The sequence below is a fragment of the Urocitellus parryii genome, chromosome 13, assembly GCF_045843805.1.
Source record: "Urocitellus parryii isolate mUroPar1 chromosome 13, mUroPar1.hap1, whole genome shotgun sequence".
Lineage (NCBI taxonomy): Eukaryota > Metazoa > Chordata > Mammalia > Rodentia > Sciuridae > Urocitellus > Urocitellus parryii.
The window spans coordinates 51,275,805-51,296,555 of NC_135543.1; the positions used below are offsets into that span (position 1 = coordinate 51,275,805).

General features: G+C 38.5%; 1 non-coding gene across 1 annotated transcript; it reads right to left on the reverse strand.

Moving 5' to 3' along the window:
- Positions 1-18,798: 18,798 nt before the first annotated feature.
- On the reverse strand, positions 18,799-18,904 carry LOC113186925 (U6 spliceosomal RNA). Its single transcript, XR_003301351.1, has one exon. It is a non-coding gene; the product is annotated as a U6 spliceosomal RNA (small nuclear RNA).
- Positions 18,905-20,751: the final 1,847 nt, after the last annotated feature.

A 20,751-nucleotide genomic window follows, 5' to 3' on the forward strand; every position in this document is an offset into this window, starting at 1 on the left:
TACTACTAAATATATTCTCTTACTTGCCCCTCATAATATCCCTGCAAGTAAAACATAAAAACAGTCTCTCTGCAGTACAGAAGGCTGAGCAGAGAAAACTGGTCAGATACAGGAAGAGGTACTCCTCAGTACCTCTTCAAGAACTAGTGAGCTCAAGTGTCTGGATGTGCATCATGCTAGTGCTGGCAGACAGGTAGGAAGTTCACAATTCCATCCCAAAGGGCACAAATCCAGTAATTTAGCACAGTGGAGCTCACCCTGCTTGACCTAGAAGTCCCCTTTAAAGTAATCTAGTCCAAACCACCTCCCCTTATAGATAAGAATGCAAAGGACTAGACTTTTTCCCATAAACAGTTCAAAGCATTGTCTTTTTTAATCCAAGTGTCTTCCTTCCTCAATCAGCTGTGCCCTTCCAGAATGAATAATTTCCTCTGGAGGCTTAGGAAAGAGATGGAGTAAATTCCACAGAATCCCTCTGTAAATGGTGAGTAGTTTATCTGGTTGTCAGGTCTTTCCTTTTAAAGGTCACTCTTCCTTGCTAAGAAATTTTCTGATGTTCTTGTTAAAAGTAAGCTGAGTTGTTGAGAGAAGGAGGAAGATAATGTAGTTGTGCATGGATGCTTTTTCTCTGTAGTTTTTTTTTTCAGATTTTGACATATAGATGTATATACATGTAGATACATACATATATGTACATATGCATATAAGTATCAGTTGATTGCAAGACAAATGAAAACTATGACAAAATAAATAAAATAAATAGAACCTGGGATAAATGGTAAATAATATTTATCAACATCATATTGTATACAACATGCTTGCCCTGTAGATACCATTGTGATTTCTAATCTAGAAAAGGTCATTTTCAAAGCTGTTTTTAACCTAAATACCAGACAGACTATCCTTGCTCTGATCTTTCTTGTATTATTCACAACCAGGGAACTTCTTGCCCGGAAAGGACCTGAACATAAGGTGATTGACCTAGTAGAATAAACAAGAGCCCAGGGTGAATGGGCAGATAAAATGATAACTAAAATATCAACTATTTAATACCAGGAAACTGTTCTAAGAGATTCGATGTATTAATTTTTTTACCCTCACAACAGTGCTCCGAGATAAGTGTTACTTCAAATGATAGGGAATTGCACCCTAATGAGAAAAAAAAAAAAAAAAACAGGTCTTTGGAGGTCACAAATAAATGAAGACAAACACAATCATTGGACATGGGACATGCTCTGGATGAGACAGAAGGTCACAGTACGCTGAGGGCCAGGAAGCAAGGCAGAGAAAAGGTAAACACATTCTTCATCCCCCACACATGCCATGCTCATGTCCCATTTATGTACCCGCCAAGGATGTGACAGAGTGCCTGCCAGAGAGTAAATACCAAATAAAAGAAGATTTGGATGAAAAACAGAGTGGTGACAAAGGGGCACATGTGACCCAATGATCAGAGAAACTAAGGTGGGACTTTCAAGGTCACCTGATAACAGCCATCCACCCACCTCAGCTCTGCATTCACCCTATCTATGCTTAAAGATTTCTAGAAAATGAGAAAAGAAAGAAACATAGAAAAAGTACCCCCCACGTATTAACACTTGTCTAAGTTGCTTTCAGATTCCAGCCCCATTATTCCCATTCCATAGATGAGAAAAGCGAAACCTAAAAAGATTAAATAACGCACGCAAGTTTACACTGTTAATACAGCTATCTGGATTTGAACCTAGGTGTTCAAACTTCGAAACCAGCATTCTTCCCTCCAAAGCAAACTTTGCTCTTACCACAGAGTGCAATGTGTACTCCAGGAACATGAAAATGTACAGGGTTCACTGAAAATGATCATAATTCCATTATGTCTATCTAAAATTTAAATCACTTCAAATAGCAAAAATATGAATTTAACAATATTGATTTGAGACATGAAAACTAAAACTCTACATCCAAATGTTTTAACATCCCCCAATTCTAGTTATTTTTAAATATCTGGATTTAATTTCTTTAACAACAATAAAACATTGTTACGTCACCTGGACTATCAAAATATTTACTTTCTGCCTTCTGGTCCTCATCTTAAGGATTTTACAAGTAAAAGAAGGTAGGAAAATATGTAGGCATATAAACTCAACAATCTTGGCCTGAGTCACACCTCCCAGATGTAGGGCACCCTCCAGAGGTAGCATATTTCCCATTAATATGCTCTCTTAGCTATCGTTTTGAGAAGAGAAACCTAAGTTTTTCATATATCACATCCTGTGAGGCAATAGAAACTGTTCAAATTATCTGAACACTCAACAGAAGCTATTAAAAGATTACAAATATTGATTAATCCTTCCAATAAATAGCAGTAACCAAAATTTAACAAAGTTCATGTTTTTTCTCTTGCCATACTTTAAGTGAATCAAAAAAATGATATGGTTCTCCCAATGGCTAATGAGCTAGAAGCAGCTTTCACCATGACCTGGAGGGCTAAAGAGGACATGATCTGAAAGGTTTCTTAGAAATCAAGGGGTAACCTTTTGCTGTCCTGAGCTACATGTTACCATAGACTAATCATTCTGAATCCTGTGGAAGCAACAGGAAAAAGGTAGATTTTTCTAGCAACCATTCCTATAGAACTAATCTTTTGGAGAAAAGATTTTAAGAGATGAATATTTCACATCTTTACCACACAGCACAACAGAATTGACCTTTTTCAGAATGACTATCTTTTTTTTTAAGGGAAGGGTCATTTTAGGATTGATTTAGACATAATATCCCCCACTTGATTGCAATTGATTGAATTCTGCAAGTTGAAATGTCTTATGTTTTGAGTTGACTGTTCTTCAGGCATATTTTTCTGTCTAGACATAACCTAAATGGCAGACAGCAAGAAGTTCTGTAAATACCAGTTGTATCTGCAAATTCAAAGGCAGCCTTGAGCCACACATCTGTCATTTCTATCAAATTTAACACGGAGAGTATGTCAATCTCAACCTCCCTGAGTCCTATTCAACATGGAGCTCTGACGAACTTCATCAGGGAAAAAGTAATTACCTTCAGTCTTTGTGTCAATACTAACCAAATCTATAAGAATATTTAGCACCTTTTTTTCTCCAGGAGGTAAAGTGAGAAATTAGTCAAGTGTCTGTAGCACGAGCTCCCAGAGAAATTATAACCCCAGCCCCCAAATATCCGCAACATCCATAGGTGTGTGCATGCTATAAGACTGAATAGAATTTTGTTTATCTGGAACCCTAGAAATTTATCCTTGATAGGCCCTTCTCCCTATTCTGGAGCTTTCCATTACTGCCTGATATCCTGCATCATAACCTTTTAACCAGAACTGTACTAGCCTGCCTCTAGTATTGTGGGATCTTCCGCTGCTCTGATATCCTCCTACCATGTAAAGTAACGTGATGATAATGAAATCAGTGTTACAACTCACTGAACAAGATGACTTAATTGCTGTGCCAGTCAAAACAAAAAGGCTAATCCACACATTCTTTATTCATCATTAAAGTGAACAAGAATTCCCAGCTCTAAGAGTGTTGATTGGGTTGACTCTAATAAAATCTGTACCAGCAAGCACCCTCTAATACAGTAGTCATGGAAAGAGCATTTATTATATTTTTCATAGAAATAATAACATTGTGGATCATTCCTCTTCTCCCCCACACACACACAAAAAGTCTTTTCCCTCATTTGTTTCCTCTACATCTTTTGCTGTTTGATGGTAAGCAAGAAAATTTAATGTCCTCTATATTCAGAAAGAAATCATAGAAATGGGAGCCTATTCGAGCCTCTGATACCTATTGCTGTGTTCTCTGAAGCCCTTCTAACATCCAAGAAGCACTCTATAAATTCAGCAGGGTGTGATGGAGCTAGAGTACTGCTTACCACATTCAATAAATTAAATATTTATATACCCCTATGCAAACAAGATCTATAGCACCCGCTCTCAGGCAGCGACATGATATATATGTATATTCACCTACAGCTTCAGCTTTATGAACTGTATTCCTTAGAGATCCCAGCAACTCCAATAACTAGGTAGACAGTCAATAATTACTTTCATCTTTCTCCTTTTATTTACTCTTTAAGAGATTCATTAAGTTAAGGAATGACAGCATTGCTTCGCTAAGCCGTTTTGATTGCTTTCCTAATTCATTTATCATGACCTTTGGAACTATTAGTTTGGTTTTCACCTTCCAGTCATCCACAATCTTGTTTTATGAAAACTAATTTCTGCATTCTCCCTGGTTCTTTTCACATGGCCCTTTTGGCCTACACTTTATTTAACAGAAATGACATATGGTAGAATTTTTCTCTTATAAAGACACCCAAGTGTGTAATATGCACGGGCACCAACAGTCACTATGTGTGTTTAAAATTGGTATTGGATCACTCTCAAAGCTTTTTATATGTCTATATTTTCCTTAAGACTCAACTCCCTCCACAAAGGTGAGAACTGAGGGAAGAAGGATAGAGAAGAGTGATTAATGCAGGACATCACAGACCAGGCACAGGGCTAGGTACCCTCATACACCATGTCACCTAATCCTCACAGCAACCTGAAACATAGGCAATATAGCACTTGTGTCAGAGATAAAGAAATCATGGCTCCAAAAGAAATACTGACTTGCCAAATTCTTACCGTGAGCAGTGGGCTTGACTAACTACACTAAGGGGCTGGGTGCCTTGTCCTGATGACTGTTTCCATCTCTGCTGTTATCCCTTAGTATCTAAGGGTCTGCTATATGCTTGACATGCAAGTCTTTTGCATGAGATAAAGGTAAAAGTCCACATTGCTTACTTTGCTCTCTTTCCTTAACTTTTCCTTAGAGGAGACCTTTAGGTAAATTCTGTTTTTCCTTCCCTGGGAGAAGGGTAAAGGGATAGAACCCAGGAACCAACACTGAGCCACACCCCAGCCCTGTTTTGTATTTTATTTAGAGACAGGATCTCACTCAGTTGCCTAGAGCCTTGCTTTTGCTGAAGCCGGCTTTGAACTCGCAATCCTCCTGTCTTAGCCTCCAAAGCCACTGGGATTACAGGCATGAGCCATGGCACCTAGTTAAACTCTTATTCTCTTATATTGAATACTGATATTTGGGGTGCTAATTGTGCAGAGAACTCATTTTGCAGCTGCCGTAAAGTAGAACTCTGATTATTAAAACACAGGCTACCAGACACAGTAGTACATACTTATAATTCCAGCAATTCAGGAGACTAAGTAAGAGACCACGAGTTCAAGGCCAGCCTCTGCAACTTAGCAAGTCCCTCTTTCAATAAAAAAAAATTAAAAGGACTGGAGATGCAGCTTGGTGGTTCAATCCCCAGGACCGTTAAAAGCACAGATGCTTTTGGAAAGATGCTGTCAAGAGAATTAAAAGACAAGGCACAGACTAGAAGATATTTGAACAAGACATAACTGTCTTGTTATGTCTTGATAACACATATACAAAGAACTCTTAAAACTCAGCAATAAGAAAAAGAACAACCCAACTTAAAAAACAGACAAAAGATCTGAAGAGAAGCTTCACTAATGAACATACATAGGTAGCAAAAAAGTATATGAAGAAAGTGTTCCAAATTATATGTCATCAGGGAACTGCAAATTAAAATGTGCTACAACCACACACCCATTAAAATAGCCCCAATACAAAACAATGACAACACAAAATGCTGGTGAGGATATAGAACTAACTACATGAGCATGTCTTTCATGGATGATGTGAATGCAAAATGGTAGTCATTTTGGAAGACCCTTTGTAAGTTTTCTTACAAAACAAAATCAATGAAAACCAAAGTTCCTTCATTCTTTCCTATCCCCTGACCCCACTATGGATCAGCACCCACTTATCAGAGAAAACATTCGGCTTTTTTTTTTTTTTTTTTTTTTTTTTAGGATGAGAAGGATAGTAGAATGAGACAGACACTATTACCTGATATATATGTATGACTACACTACTGGAATGACTCTGCCCCAGGGACAGACAAGGAATGAGAAGTTGTGCTCCATTTGTGTATGATATGTCAAAATGCATTCTACTATAAAATTAATTAATTCTAAAAAAAATAAATCTACTCTTACCAAATAATCCAGCAATCATGTTCCTTGAAATTTACCCAAATGACTTGAAAGCTTTGTTCACACACACACACACACACACACATACACACACACACACACACACACAAAAAAAAAAAAAAATCTGCACACAGATGTTCACAGTAGTTTGCTTTTTGGTTTTTTGGTTTTTTGTTTGTACTGGGGAATTAGGGATTGAACACAGGGGCAATTTACCAATGAGTGACATCCTCAGCCCTTCTAATGTTTTAAATTTTTAAACAGAATTTTACTAAGTTGCCCAGGCTGGCCTCCAACTTACAGTCCTCCTGGATCAGCCTCTAGAGTTGCTGCGATTAGAGGCATGTGCCACTGCACCTGGCACAGCAGCTTTACTCATGCTTGGAAGCAATCAAGATGCCCTCCTCTAGTAGGTGAATGGATCGATTGACTATGACACATCCACGTGATGTAATAGCATTTTGCATTGAAAAGAAATGGACCATTAAGCCTTGAAAAGACATGGAGGAACCTTAAATGCATATTACTGAGTCAAAGAAGTGAATCTGAAAAGACTACATACTGTATGATTCCAACTATATGATGTTCTAGAAATGGAAAAACTATGGTGACAATAACCACTGCAAGGTTTTGAGGACAAGGAATGAATTGATAGGTGGTGCAAAGAGGAGTTTGAAGACAACAAAACCATCCTGCATTACATTATCATGATGGATACATGCCACTATACATTTGTCCAAACTCAGAATGCACAACAGCAAGAGTGAACACCAGTGGCAGTTGTGGATTTCGAGTTCGATAATGTGTCAGCACAGGCTACAGGTAGTAACAAATGTACCATCCTGGTGGGGGGATATCAACAAATGGGGAGGCTGCTCATGTGCTCAGGAAGGGAGTAGATGGGAAATACACCTTCATGAAAGAGCCTTATAAACTAAAGTCTATCAGAAAAATAAGGTTTTATGTGATGTTTCAGAGTAAACTAGACATACAGGTGGGAAAAATATAATAAGATGTCACACACAAAAATGAATTCCATATAAAGACTCAAATATAAAAAAGGAAGCCCTTAACATTTTAAGAAGAAAATATTCAATAACATTTTTGTGATAATGGAATAAGAGAGGGATCTGTTTAACAGAACAACAAATAATACAAACCATTAAAAGAATATTTAGAAATATAACCATATTACAGAAGATTTCAAAAGGCCAAATATGCTGTAAACACACAAAATGCAAGAGAGAAAGATATGTGTGTGATTCACAAGAAATTACTATTCAGAATATATAAATCAATTAGAAATGGACAATCAGCCCAACCCCCGCCCCCCCCAAAAATATATATATATATATGTGTGTGTGTGTGTGTGTGTGTGTGTGTGTGTGTGTAAATAGGAAAATTCACAGAAGAAACTTCAATGATCAATAAAGTCAAAAGGTAAAAAAGGATTCTTGGCAGTACTAAAAAACAGGGGAAAATAAATATCAAAAAAACAAATTAATTAATTAAGTAAATGACATCCATTTCCAGTAACGACCAAACAACCCACTATTTCAAATGAATTGAATATTTTCTGAGAAAAACCATAAAGTTGATTGAAATTTTTAAAGGGTATCTTCTTAAAGACTTTTCTTAAGAGAAAGAACAAAATAGTGAGGAAATGTGAACCAAAACTTAGAAGAGAAAATCTGGGCAGGTAGCCCAACTCAACTCAATTAAAATAACTAGCTTTAAAAAAAAAATCCACTTAATAAAAAAACAGTAAGTGATTGATAAACAAAGGTGTCTAACCTCCCTAACAATCAGAGAAATTCAAATTAAAACTTTAATGAGATACCACACCCACCATTTGCATCAAAAAAATTCTTTAAACCATAATGTTGAATAAAAGAGAAAGTTAATGAATGTATACATAGTGTCTTGCAAATTAGGTAAGATTTTTAAATACACTAAATGTGTCTATATATTTTATGTATGCATATTTATATAATAAATCTATAAATATACATATCCCCCTTCAGGTTAGTCATATGCCTGGGAAGGAAAATGGGAAATGGGATGTGCAGGGATACTGTATGAGTTAAGATTTTTTAATTGGGGGAAAAAACATATCAATTCTATCTAAATTTGCATGTTTAGAAAAAGGACTAATTATTTTGGAGAGTTGATGAAAGTCTCTGCAAAGACTCAAGAACCAGGCTTAAACACTGCAAGCAAAACAAAACCAAAAAAGTCCCCAACTATAACCTAAAGCTAGTTCAGTCAAGGCAACATTCCTGCAGCTATCTGCAAAGGAGACTGCAAAACTTAAACCACCAACACCAGGAGAGCTGGACTTTTAATGCCATTGCTAGAAACTTGGACTCTTCTGCTCTGGAAACTATGAAGGCACTTGTACCTTGCATAACAGATTTAATGTGGCACTTGGTGCTTTGAGCCACTGCCTTCAAAGTCTAACTAAAAACCAGCTGAGGGTGCACCTAATTGGCACAGGCTGTGTACAGGGGAGGCTAGAAAGTGTCTGACTACTGGACTAGGAATAGACAAATTTCCCAGGCACGGCAAGGTGTTGCGTTAGATAGCAAAAATGGCTGCAAGATTATCCCCATTATTTTGTATCATGATTTAAAGTTCCTACAATTAAGTGGTGGAGTCCACTTCTGTATTCAAGTTTCGGATCAGTCATGTGATTTCCTTTGGCCAATAGTGGGACATTAGCAAATATGGTGCAAGCAGGTGCTTGAAAGAAGTTTATGCGTTACAGCTTGCGCTCTCTTGCAGTTTTTGGAAACTTTCCAACCACTACCAGGTGAATAATCCAAAGCAGCCAGCTGGATAGTAAGTTTAATAGAAGTGAGTTACCAACATTGTTTTTGCTGACAATCAGTCAACTTCCAGACATGTAAGGCCGTCCAACAAATCACAAATGCATGAATGAACCAAACTAATGTAACTCAGAACAGAGATGAGCCATTCACACTGAGCCCAATATAAATTTCTTACAGAATTGTGAACAAATAAGCAGCTGTTTTATGCTATTAAGTCTTGAGGTGGTTTGTTACACAGAAAAAGCTTACTTTCACAAAGTTCAAAACTACTTGGAAGCCAGGGGAAATTTTACAAATATCTACTGTATCTCATGCTCTGAGACTGCCAAAAAACACACCCTTCCTTGATACTGAAATTCACACAATAACAATAGTTTTACCTAAAACACTAAAGTCATTCCTCATACAACCGAAAGGCTAATATTATTGGATTTATATCCAGTTTTATCCAGGATCTTTGGGCATCTTTTCTCCATTAGGTCTATAATTATTAATTTTCATATTCTTAAACCTGTGATCAAATGACAATGACAACAACCAGTCATGATGTGGGAGAGGAAGCAAATTAAATATGCAAATACATATGCACATGTGTACATAAGTATGTGTGCATATGCCTCACACAAAAGTAGTGTGCATTCTGAGTCCTTGTTTCTGCAACTAGTCATGAGACTAGAGTTGGTATTTGTGATTTTTTTTTCTTTCACCACCTATTACATTTTCCCTTTACCCTTATCAGCCCCTCAACTAGAAGCAATGGGATGAATCAAGCCTTCATTTTGAGACTTCTGAGCTTTTCACTGCCCTTCCTGTGTGAAGCTGATTATACAACTATTACAATCGATCACAGTGCTATCAGGAAGCATTCCAAAAACCTTAGATTACATTGTTTACCACCCTTTTCCTCATTGTATATTAGAAATTCTTTTTCCCCATAATAAATGTAGTCAATTATCCCAACTAACAGTATAAAATTGTGTTTTACCTATTCTTCCAAAGTGATTGGGAAGCAAGAGTAGATTCCAGTTCATTGAAATTGTTTCATATATGAATGGTTGAAAGTATTCTCTCGGATTCTAAAACCATAGACCTGCAAAGCTTAGAGTTGTAGGGAACTTTAAAATTATGTGAGTGAATCATGACATATGATTCTATGACATATCACTTCATTTTTAACCCTTAATTCCTAAATCTATATATTTTAACTATAAAAGAAAACAGCATTATCTGTTGCTAGTTCAGAATACTCAGTTTCTCATAATCGGCTAAATATCTGATGGCATATATGGTAAAGTTAGAGAATGCCATAAGAATTAGCCTCTGGCACTGTTTCCTTCTTGTAAAGTGAGCCCATTGATCAATAAGAGTGCTTTGTGGGATAGCTTCGTTGTACCAGCCCATTCTGCATTGTTATAATAAAGTGCCGGAGGGAGACTATGAAGGAAAAGAGGTTTATTTAGCTCAGTTTGCAAGCTCTGGCAAGGGCCCTGTGGCAGGTGGCAGAAACAGGTGCTGGAGAAAGGATCACATCCTGATACAGGAAGTCACAGTGAAATTCAGGGGTTGGACTTGGGCTTTTATAACAAGCCACTCTCATGAGAACCCACTCCAGGAGACCCTTGTTCCCTTCCCAGGGCAGGGCTCTCAATGACCTAAAGACCACCCATGAGACCCCTCCCTTTCAGATCTGTACCACCTGTCACACTGAAGCACTAAGCTTCCAACCCATGTAACTGAGGGGACACCCAACATCCAAACCATAGTCTTGATTCAGTATGTCCACTCATGCTGATGTCTCAGGAGATGGCAGGCTAAAGTAAACTCAGATGGATTATGAACTCCCATTTTTTACCCCGTATACATATTGCAGATTCACAAATATGATATGTCAAGAGCTTTGTAATGTTTTGAACAACTAATAAAAAAATTAAATTAAATTAAAAAAATAAAAATAAATAAAGTAAACTCAGGTTCAAAATATGTGTCTACAACCAGGAGGAAAAAAAATACCTCTAATTATGTAAAGAATCCAGTATAATGAACATTCCCTGGGTATGATAACATTGGGTTCTCAGAGTTGACTGATTTTTAAAAATTGGATAATCAGCATGATATTAACCTGATAAGCCACGGTCCATTTTATTGTTTTCATTGTAATTACCAACCCTGCCACTATAGCCCTTTGTTCAATAGCATATTGATCAAGTGTCTAAATGGAAAATAGACAACTGACATTCAAAGGACCAGTCATTTTTATCCTACTCACTGGGTGATGCAGAGAAGAAATGGTCTCAGATATTCTGACACTACACCTATTCCAAGAACTCAAAATATACAACTCTTCCCCAAACTTCTCTCCCCCAAACAATTCTCTAACCTTTCCTCTTTTACTATGACTATTTTGACAAATCACCAGCCACCACCATGAATCAATGCATATTCTCACTTCCGCATATCATTCATTCAAAACAAAAAATAAACAATGAAATGTTTCAGTCAAAATTATACCAGCTGGTTATATTTTCTTCCTCTACTTCATCTTAAAATGATCCACAGGTGACACAATAAGGTTACAGAAGTTTACTTCTACATAATACCATCGTATCATATAGAGTCACCTTTAAACAGGGCTTTATTTATTTCTTCCATATTAAAATACTCTAAAACAACTTCCATTTGGGTTAAAGAAGTATTGATAGTGCTGGCAATGTAAGCTGCCTGTCCCTGGAATTGGTGCATTAAGGGCTTTCTCTGATACTGAATACAACACATGCCTTTGACGGTGAAGTTCAATTAGGTGTGCTTATGAATCAAGCAATAGTGCATGATAGGTTGGGTAAGCCATGCAATCAGTTGATGTGCTATTAAGATTTAGATATTAGGTGTTCCCCAAACCTCATGTGTGGGACAATGCAAGAAAGTTCAGAGGTGAAATGACTAGGTAATGAGACCCTTAAGCCAACGAGTGAATTAATCGCCTGACAGAGATCAACTGAACGTTGGTAGGATGTGGTTACAGAAGGTGGGTCATTGGGGGCACACCTTTAGGATATATATTTAGTGAGCTAAGCTTATTCTCTCTATGCTTCCTGATGTGATGTCCTGGGCCACTTTACTTTGCCACACTCCTCTGCCATGATGTACTGCTTCATCTCAAGCCCCAGAGAATGGAGCCGGCCATCTATGAACTGAGACCTCTGAAACCATGAGCCCTTAAATAAACTTTTATTGCTCTAAAATTGTTCTTGTCAGATCTTTTTTAGTCACAACAGCAAAAAGACTGACTAAAACATGTACCAAATATGGAGTGTTATTATCTAAATGGTCCAATAGCAAGAAAAAGTATCTTTTCAAATGAAGAATAGTTACTTACCCAACAAGACATAGCTTTCCATAAAAATCCTGTGACCTTCACTGTAATCTGTGTATTAGGTCTAGAAACTGGCTCCATTCTGTTAAGGTCTGTAAATAAGTAAAAAATAACACCTGGTATTTTGCCAGAGAAATGTTAGAGTTCGTAAACAAGTCTGGATGGTGCCTGGCAAAATGTCAGAGGGAGTGGTTTGAGAAGTAACAAAAGGAGCCATTAAGTGTGGAGATTCCTTATTGGTTGATTGATGTATCTAGTTTATGCTAATTAAGATAAGCTGTGCAAAATGTATAAATAGCTCTGTTGCCCTACAATAAATGGCTCCCATTCCTGCTGTATCGACGTGCACAAGTTATTCGTCACCCCCCCAGTTATTCTGCTGCAGCCGGACTGCGGCAGATGGTGGCCCGTTACGGGGAGCCCCGGGACACTCGGGGGTAAGTGACGAAAAAAAAGCTGCCCGTCCATAGATAGGACTGGAGCAATCCGCTCGTCCCTAGGCAGATAGGGCGAGAAAGGAAAGAGAGGAAAAATGGCCATTTCGAGAAAATGGAGAAGATTGATACAGTATGTTTGTGTCTTGTTTTGTCTCAGTGTATTGTATTGTCTTTATGATGAGAATATGGAAGGGGTGAAAAGTAAATTGATAAGGGAAAGAGGCACCCCAATGGAACCAAGAATAATTAGGGCATGTGTTGATAAAAGCCCAGGAACTCTAGTCAGAAAGAAAAAGAAAAAGAAAGTTCAGAAAAAAAAGGATTATCAGAAAAAAAGTTGCAGCAAAAGGCTATTACTAAATGCTTTTCGTTACCGGAGGGTGCGTGAATCTGTGCAGCGGCTGCCATGTGCGCAAGCAGGTCATGGTGCAGCAAGTACCTTCCAAGCAGAGATGGCAGCTGGCTCTTCCACTGCTGGGAGCATAAATCTAGACCTGACCTGGAGGCACAGTCTCCCAGGCTCTTGCTCCCTGTGTCCAGAAGCAGTTTGAGTCCAGGACACTCCCCAGGGCCATCCGGGGATGCCTGGGACACTACAGCCGGCAGAAGACGCGATGTTTGGTCATTTTCAATGCCAATAACTAAGCTACAATTGTTCTCCCACACCAGGAAGCTAATGAGTAATGAGCACTATTAAGGCTTATTTCAAATGTAAAAAACCTTGAGATAATGTACTAAATTGTTCAAAAAGTTGTTTTCTTAGTGGAATGCTACAGGATTTTCTTTAGCCAGCGTTGCAGAGTTCCTGCCTTTGTCCCAGTGCCAGTGAAAACGAACATGGAAGAATTTCCAGCGTTGCTGAAAACCGGAAGAGATTTCGGCTGAGAACCGGACAAGACTTCGGATCAAGCTAGCTGCCTGCAGAACTTACCTGGACTGTGATTTAAGCTAGCTGCCTGCAGAACTTACCTGGACTGTGATTTAAGCTAGCTGCCTGCAGAACTTACCTGGACTGTGATTTAAGCTAGCTGCCTGCAGAACTTACCTGGACTGTGATTTAAGCTAGCTGCCTGCAGAACTTACCTGGACTGTGATTTACCTGGACTGTGAGTTATTCTATTGAGATACTGCATTACCTGGACTGAGACAACAAACTGTAATGTACAACAAATTGTAACTCGGTATCTTTGCTAACGGTGTCATTGCTGGTATAATTTTTCCAAGGGCTTCTTGCATGGAGCCATAAGTTGGCTTGGTATTGTTACATTTTGTATCCTCACTTTCTGTTTGTAGCAGGTTATTTATGGTGTTTCTGTAAAAACCACTATGGTCTTTATTTAAATTAAACAAAAGGGGGAATTGTTAAGGTCTGTAAATAAGTAAAAAATAACACCTGGTATTTTGCCAGAGAAATGTTAGAGTTCGTAAACAAGTCTGGATGGTGCCTGGCAAAATGTCAGAGGGAGTGGTTTGAGAAGTAACAAAAGGAGCCATTAAGTGTGGAGATTCCTTATTGGTTGATTGATGTATCTAGTTTATGCTAATTAAGATAAGCTGTGCAAAATGTATAAATAGCTCTGTTGCCCTACAATAAATGGCTCCCATTCCTGCTGTATCGACGTGCACAAGTTATTCGTCACCCCCCCAGTTATTCTGCTGCAGCCGGACTGCGGCAGATGGTGGCCCGTTACGGGGAGCCCCGGGACACTCGGGGGTAAGTGACGAAAAAAAAGCTGCCCGTCCATAGATAGGACTGGAGCAATCCGCTCGTCCCTAGGCAGATAGGGCGAGAAAGGAAAGAGAGGAAAAATGGCCATTTCGAGAAAATGGAGAAGATTGATACAGTATGTTTGTGTCTTGTTTTGTCTCAGTGTATTGTATTGTCTTTATGATGAGAATATGGAAGGGGTGAAAAGTAAATTGATAAGGGAAAGAGGCACCCCAATGGAACCAAGAATAATTAGGGCATGTGTTGATAAAAGCCCAGGAACTCTAGTCAGAAAGAAAAAGAAAAAGAAAGTTCAGAAAAAAAAGGATTATCAGAAAAAAAGTTGCAGCAAAAGGCTATTACTAAATGCTTTTCGTTACCGGAGGGTGCGTGAATCTGTGCAGCGGCTGCCATGTGCGCAAGCAGGTCATGGTGCAGCAAGTACCTTCCAAGCAGAGATGGCAGCTGGCTCTTCCACTGCTGGGAGCATAAATCTAGACCTGACCTGGAGGCACAGTCTCCCAGGCTCTTGCTCCCTGTGTCCAGAAGCAGTTTGAGTCCAGGACACTCCCCAGGGCCATCCGGGGATGCCTGGGACACTACAGCCGGCAGAAGACGCGATGTTTGGTCATTTTCAATGCCAATAACTAAGCTACAATTGTTCTCCCACACCAGGAAGCTAATGAGTAATGAGCACTATTAAGGCTTATTTCAAATGTAAAAAACCTTGAGATAATGTACTAAATTGTTCAAAAAGTTGTTTTCTTAGTGGAATGCTACAGGATTTTCTTTAGCCAGCGTTGCAGAGTTCCTGCCTTTGTCCCAGTGCCAGTGAAAACGAACATGGAAGAATTTCCAGCGTTGCTGAAAACCGGAAGAGATTTCGGCTGAGAACCGGACAAGACTTCGGATCAAGCTAGCTGCCTGCAGAACTTACCTGGACTGTGATTTAAGCTAGCTGCCTGCAGAACTTACCTGGACTGTGATTTAAGCTAGCTGCCTGCAGAACTTACCTGGACTGTGATTTAAGCTAGCTGCCTGCAGAACTTACCTGGACTGTGATTTAAGCTAGCTGCCTGCAGAACTTACCTGGACTGTGATTTACCTGGACTGTGAGTTATTCTATTGAGATACTGCATTACCTGGACTGAGACAACAAACTGTAATGTACAACAAATTGTAACTCGGTATCTTTGCTAACGGTGTCATTGCTGGTATAATTTTTCCAAGGGCTTCTTGCATGGAGCCATAAGTTGGCTTGGTATTGTTACATTTTGTATCCTCACTTTCTGTTTGTAGCAGGTTATTTATGGTGTTTCTGTAAAAACCACTATGGTCTTTATTTAAATTAAACAAAAGGGGGAATTGTTAAGGTCTGTAAATAAGTAAAAAATAACACCTGGTATTTTGCCAGAGAAATGTTAGAGTTCGTAAACAAGTCTGGATGGTGCCTGGCAAAATGTCAGAGGGAGTGGTTTGAGAAGTAACAAAAGGAGCCATTAAGTGTGGAGATTCCTTATTGGTTGATTGATGTATCTAGTTTATGCTAATTAAGATAAGCTGTGCAAAATGTATAAATAGCTCTGTTGCCCTACAATAAATGGCTCCCATTCCTGCTGTATCGACGTGCACAAGTTATTCGTCACCCCCCCGGTTATTTTGCTGCAGCCGGACTGCGGCACCATTCAGTATCCAAATCTTACAGGGGGGTATTTTCAGCACCATTAAATCAGCTAATTCATAAAAGTAAAGTGGCAAAGATGTTTGGAATGTAGCCTAGATACACTGGAGTACCTTCCCAGCTCTGGCCTCTGACTACTCAAAATTGGCAGCTCTTTAGGTCATCAATTAAATGTGTTAAATTAGTAAAACTAAATGTGAGATGATGATTGATTGATTGATTGATTATAGACGCATAAATCTACAGAGGCCCATGTCTTAACTCTGTAGGGACCTTTGGAAGAAAATCCAAAAGAAGAATGCAATTCCAGAAATTTCACCAATGGGGCAGCCCACCTGGTGAGTGGAAATTATCTTTTATTTTCTGACAGAAATATGTCTTGAAAGTAAGATAACTTTGTTTCCTGTCTTTCAAGTACTTTCAAGTACCACAGCAACATGAAAGCTGACTGAAACAGGTATTACAAATGTGATGGCATCAATGTAGTGAGCCTGTATGAAGCTTTATTAGAAAAGTGAGATTATTAAGGTTCTCAAGAACTAAATTGTGACACAGAATCATAGCCTTAATGTAATCCCTGAGATGAACTAGTAGAGGCATCCTGCCTGCTCTCCCAAAAGAAAAAAGAAACAATTCATTTTGTTCTAGCTTGTGACATAGAATTCCATTTGTGAGATCCATAGATTTGTATCAGGGCCCAAGAATCAAATGCTAATTTCTTCAAGGAAAAAGCAAAACAAAACTCTAGAACAAGAACTGCCATTGGAGTATTTGATTAAGGTTAGGATAAGCCACTATTTTTCCTCCAAAACCTATCTATCTTCTAAACAAGACAAAAAAAGGAAATGTAATGAGTCTCTTTTTAATTCATTGATAACAGTATATACAACTGAAAGTCCCCTGAATATTATAGCATTGCTAGTGTTTACTATTTGGGGAGACACAGAGCTCCAGAGACTTCCATTTAACTTTCTATATAAAGAGCCCCCGGTGAATGAGTCATGAGAAGAGTCTGGAGATTTTTCCAGCGTATATTCCATCTATAGTCTCACAAGCCAAGAGGATGACAACAAGGTGAATTTCAATTTAGACTCCTTTTGAGATTTCATCTGTTACCTGATCCTACTAGACACAAACTGATCAGTGTTCCATAAAATTCTGCTTTCCTGGGGGATATATTCAATTCTATAAACTCTTCATTTCAGTCTAGAGAGTTTCATTTTCCCAGAAATGGCCATGGACATTTTTGGGAAAGGGCTAAGAAGAAACTTCTGTTAATAAGGTAAGATACTTCTTCAAGGTGTAGGACCAATCCTTCCTTCAGGAGCTCCATATATGTCAATGGACCCAACTCTGAACGTTTCTATCACTGTTCACCAAGTAAGGTTCCTATACTCCAGACTGATTTTTTTTAAATAAAGATTTCATAGAACCTAAGTGGGAGCCTACTTCTTTTGTCCTTTGTTCAGATACCGATAAAGACTGATGCAGGTCAGAACGTTCTGGTTACCTCTAATGGCTATTTTGATGATATATATTTTGGAACTTAAATGTCTCCGAAAGGTCCATGTATTAAAGACTTGATCCCAAGGATGATGCTATTGAGAGGTAGTGGAAACTCCAAGTGGTGGGCCCTAGTGGGAGGTCTTAAGGTCACTGGGGGTGTGCCCTCAAAGGGAATTTTGGTACCCCATCTTTCTCTCTCTCTCTCTCTCTCTCTCTCTCTCTCTCTCTCTCTCTCTCTCCCTCCCTCCCTCCCTCCCTCCCTCTCTCTTTTTTCTGGCCACAAAGTGAGCAATCTCTCTCAACCAAGTGCTCCTTCCATGATGTGCTGCTTATCCACAGGTCTAAAAGCAATGGAGACTAGGGATGTGGCTCAGTGGTAGAGTGCTTGCCTAGCATGCGTGAGGCACTGGGTTTGATTCTCAGCACAATAAATAAATAAATAAATAAATAAATAAATAAATAAATAAATAAAATAAAAGCAATGGAGTCCATTAGACCTCCCTCCTTTTACAATCTAGTTATCACAGTTACTTGTTATAGTAACAGAAAGATGGATAACACAGATAACTACACGAGGTTACTAAAGTGCTCTTACATGCTTGACCTCTGCTACCCTGACATTCCATATCCCACTGAAATCAAAGAACTCATTTCAACTGTCACACTTCTTCCAAGTTTTCTTGCTCTATGGAGAAGTATTCCAATGATTTTCAAAGATGCAGGAGCACCTCTTCACAGGCCTTGTTTTGGTTTGTATTGGTGCATTGTAGTTTTACATAATAATGGCATTCATCATGATATATTCATACGTATGCAATGCACAATTTGGCCTGTTTTATTCCATTGTACAACCCCTTTCACATTTCCTCTCCTCTCTTCAATTCCCCTTCCTCTAGTCTACTGGTCTCTCTTCTATTTTCTTGAGGTCCCTTTTCTTTCCATTTTTTTCTTAGTTTCCAGACATGAGAGAAAACATTGACTTTCTGGATCTGACCAATCTTAGCATAATGTCTCCAGTTCCATTCATTTTCCTGCAAATGACATAATTCCATTCTTCTTTATGCCTGAATAAAATTCCATTGTGTGTAAATACCACATTTTTCTTTTTCCAGTCATTTGTTGATGGACACATAGTTTGGTTCCATAATTTGGCCATTATAAATCACGCTGTCATAAACATAGGTACACATGTATCAAAAAAATAGATGCTCCATGAATTTGCATAACTCTTTTGCACATAGGCCATGCTAATCTTCTCTGTATTGTTCCAATTTTACTATCCGTGCTGTCAAGATGAGCACTCAAAGATGGTTGACAGACTGTTGGTTTCTCAGTAAACAGAGTGAGAGTATGGATAAAAAAGAAGGATAAAAATTAATTTTAGATAGAGCCACACTTACTGATAGAGGTGAACTTACTAAAGATCCTGGATTCAGCAAATTAGCTAGAGCAGTTGGAAGTGGTTCTAATTGTTGGTGTTGTTAATTGATTTTAAAAACTGGATTAATTTATGGCTTGAACTACAGCAAGCCCAGATGCTAGAAAATCTCTGGTATTATATCCCCTCCTTGGTTTCACACATACTTTCAATGTATCCTCTATAAATGCAAAGAAATCTTTAACTTTCTGTGTGACATTTTATTTCTTTATGAAAAATAATTCTGAATATGGCAAAACATTAATACATGTTAAATCTCCTTATGTTTTTGTGCATATTTGCAATTTTTATGAGCTCTCCACCCCCTTCCAGGTCCCAGTTGGAGGGCTTTTCTCCCAGCAGTAACAGAACATCAGTGTTCCTCATCCTGCCACCAGATACCTATTGTTGAGAGAAAGCCCAGGAAAGCATAACTGAAAAATGGCAGCTCCCTTCTTCCTGAGGTAGAGCATTGTTAACCATCAACACACACAGCAGGATTACCAGGAGGGCAGCAGAAAAATAAATGAGCAGAAAAAAATAACCAAAGAAATAATGGCTGGAAACTTCCCAAATGTATTGAAAAACAATAACCAATTCATAGAACAAAGTATTTGTCTTAGGCACCACAACACTAGGATAACTGTTGCCTGGCCCATGGGTTGCACTCCCAAGGAGACAAACTGAGAGGACATCAGGCCACTTCCCATCTCCTTCACCAACCTCTCAGCTCCTTTAGCAGGAAAGTCAAGAAAGAGAAGCTGGCCACAGATATACTCACAGCTCTGGTTCAGAGTTTGTCGGGGGAAGAATCAAGCTCTAAAACAGAAAGCTGCTAATCTTTTCCTAAAGGAACTGACTTTATTTTCAACCGAACTTGGATAAAGTCATGCCTAAGAGTACTTGCAAGAGCAGTGGGGGTCCTGGTAAAAGGCAAATGGGCCAGATTTATGAATTTAACAAAGATGCAGCTAAGATTGTTGGCCAGGAATTTTCAGGAGAAAATCAGGAATAAGACAACTATAGGGAATGCTCCTGCAGTTAGATTAAATATGAAGCAGTGACTTCACAAATTGTTCTTTCAAAGGCGATAGAATTTGATTTGATTGTTTTTAGAGCTGCTCATATGCCAGGACACTTTGAAAACATTAGAGCAATCTGCTTACAAATAAATGGTGACATTTAATATTTGGGCATAGTCAGAGAAAAAGAGGAAGTGAACCCCCCCACTATCATGCCATGGTGACTATGGGACTACTCAAGTTCACCTATGTACAGAACAACATCAGGAGTTTAACAGACATCACTACAATAATCTGGCCAGTCATTAAACCAATAAGAAAGGATGCCGTGGAGGCAGGGAGACGAGTACCAAATTGCTGTCGTATGTTATGAAAAGTGTCCAATTTCTAACAAAATAAAAGTAGGAGGTGTGCAAAGAGACTTGAAAGTATTCTTTACACATGAGAAAAAAATAGTAGTTAACAGAAATTGCCTATAAGAGAACCAGATGTTAGGTTGATTCGAAAATGACTTCAAAATAATGATTATAAACAGATTCACAAAAGTAAAAGCAACCAGGATGAAAGAGACCAAAGAAAGTATGATGACAATCTTGTATTCAATAGAGACTATTAATAAACATAGAAAATATAAGAAAAAAGCAAACTGAATTCTGAAGAGCAAAAGTGACATCACTGAAATTTAAACATGACTAGAAGGCTCTTTATC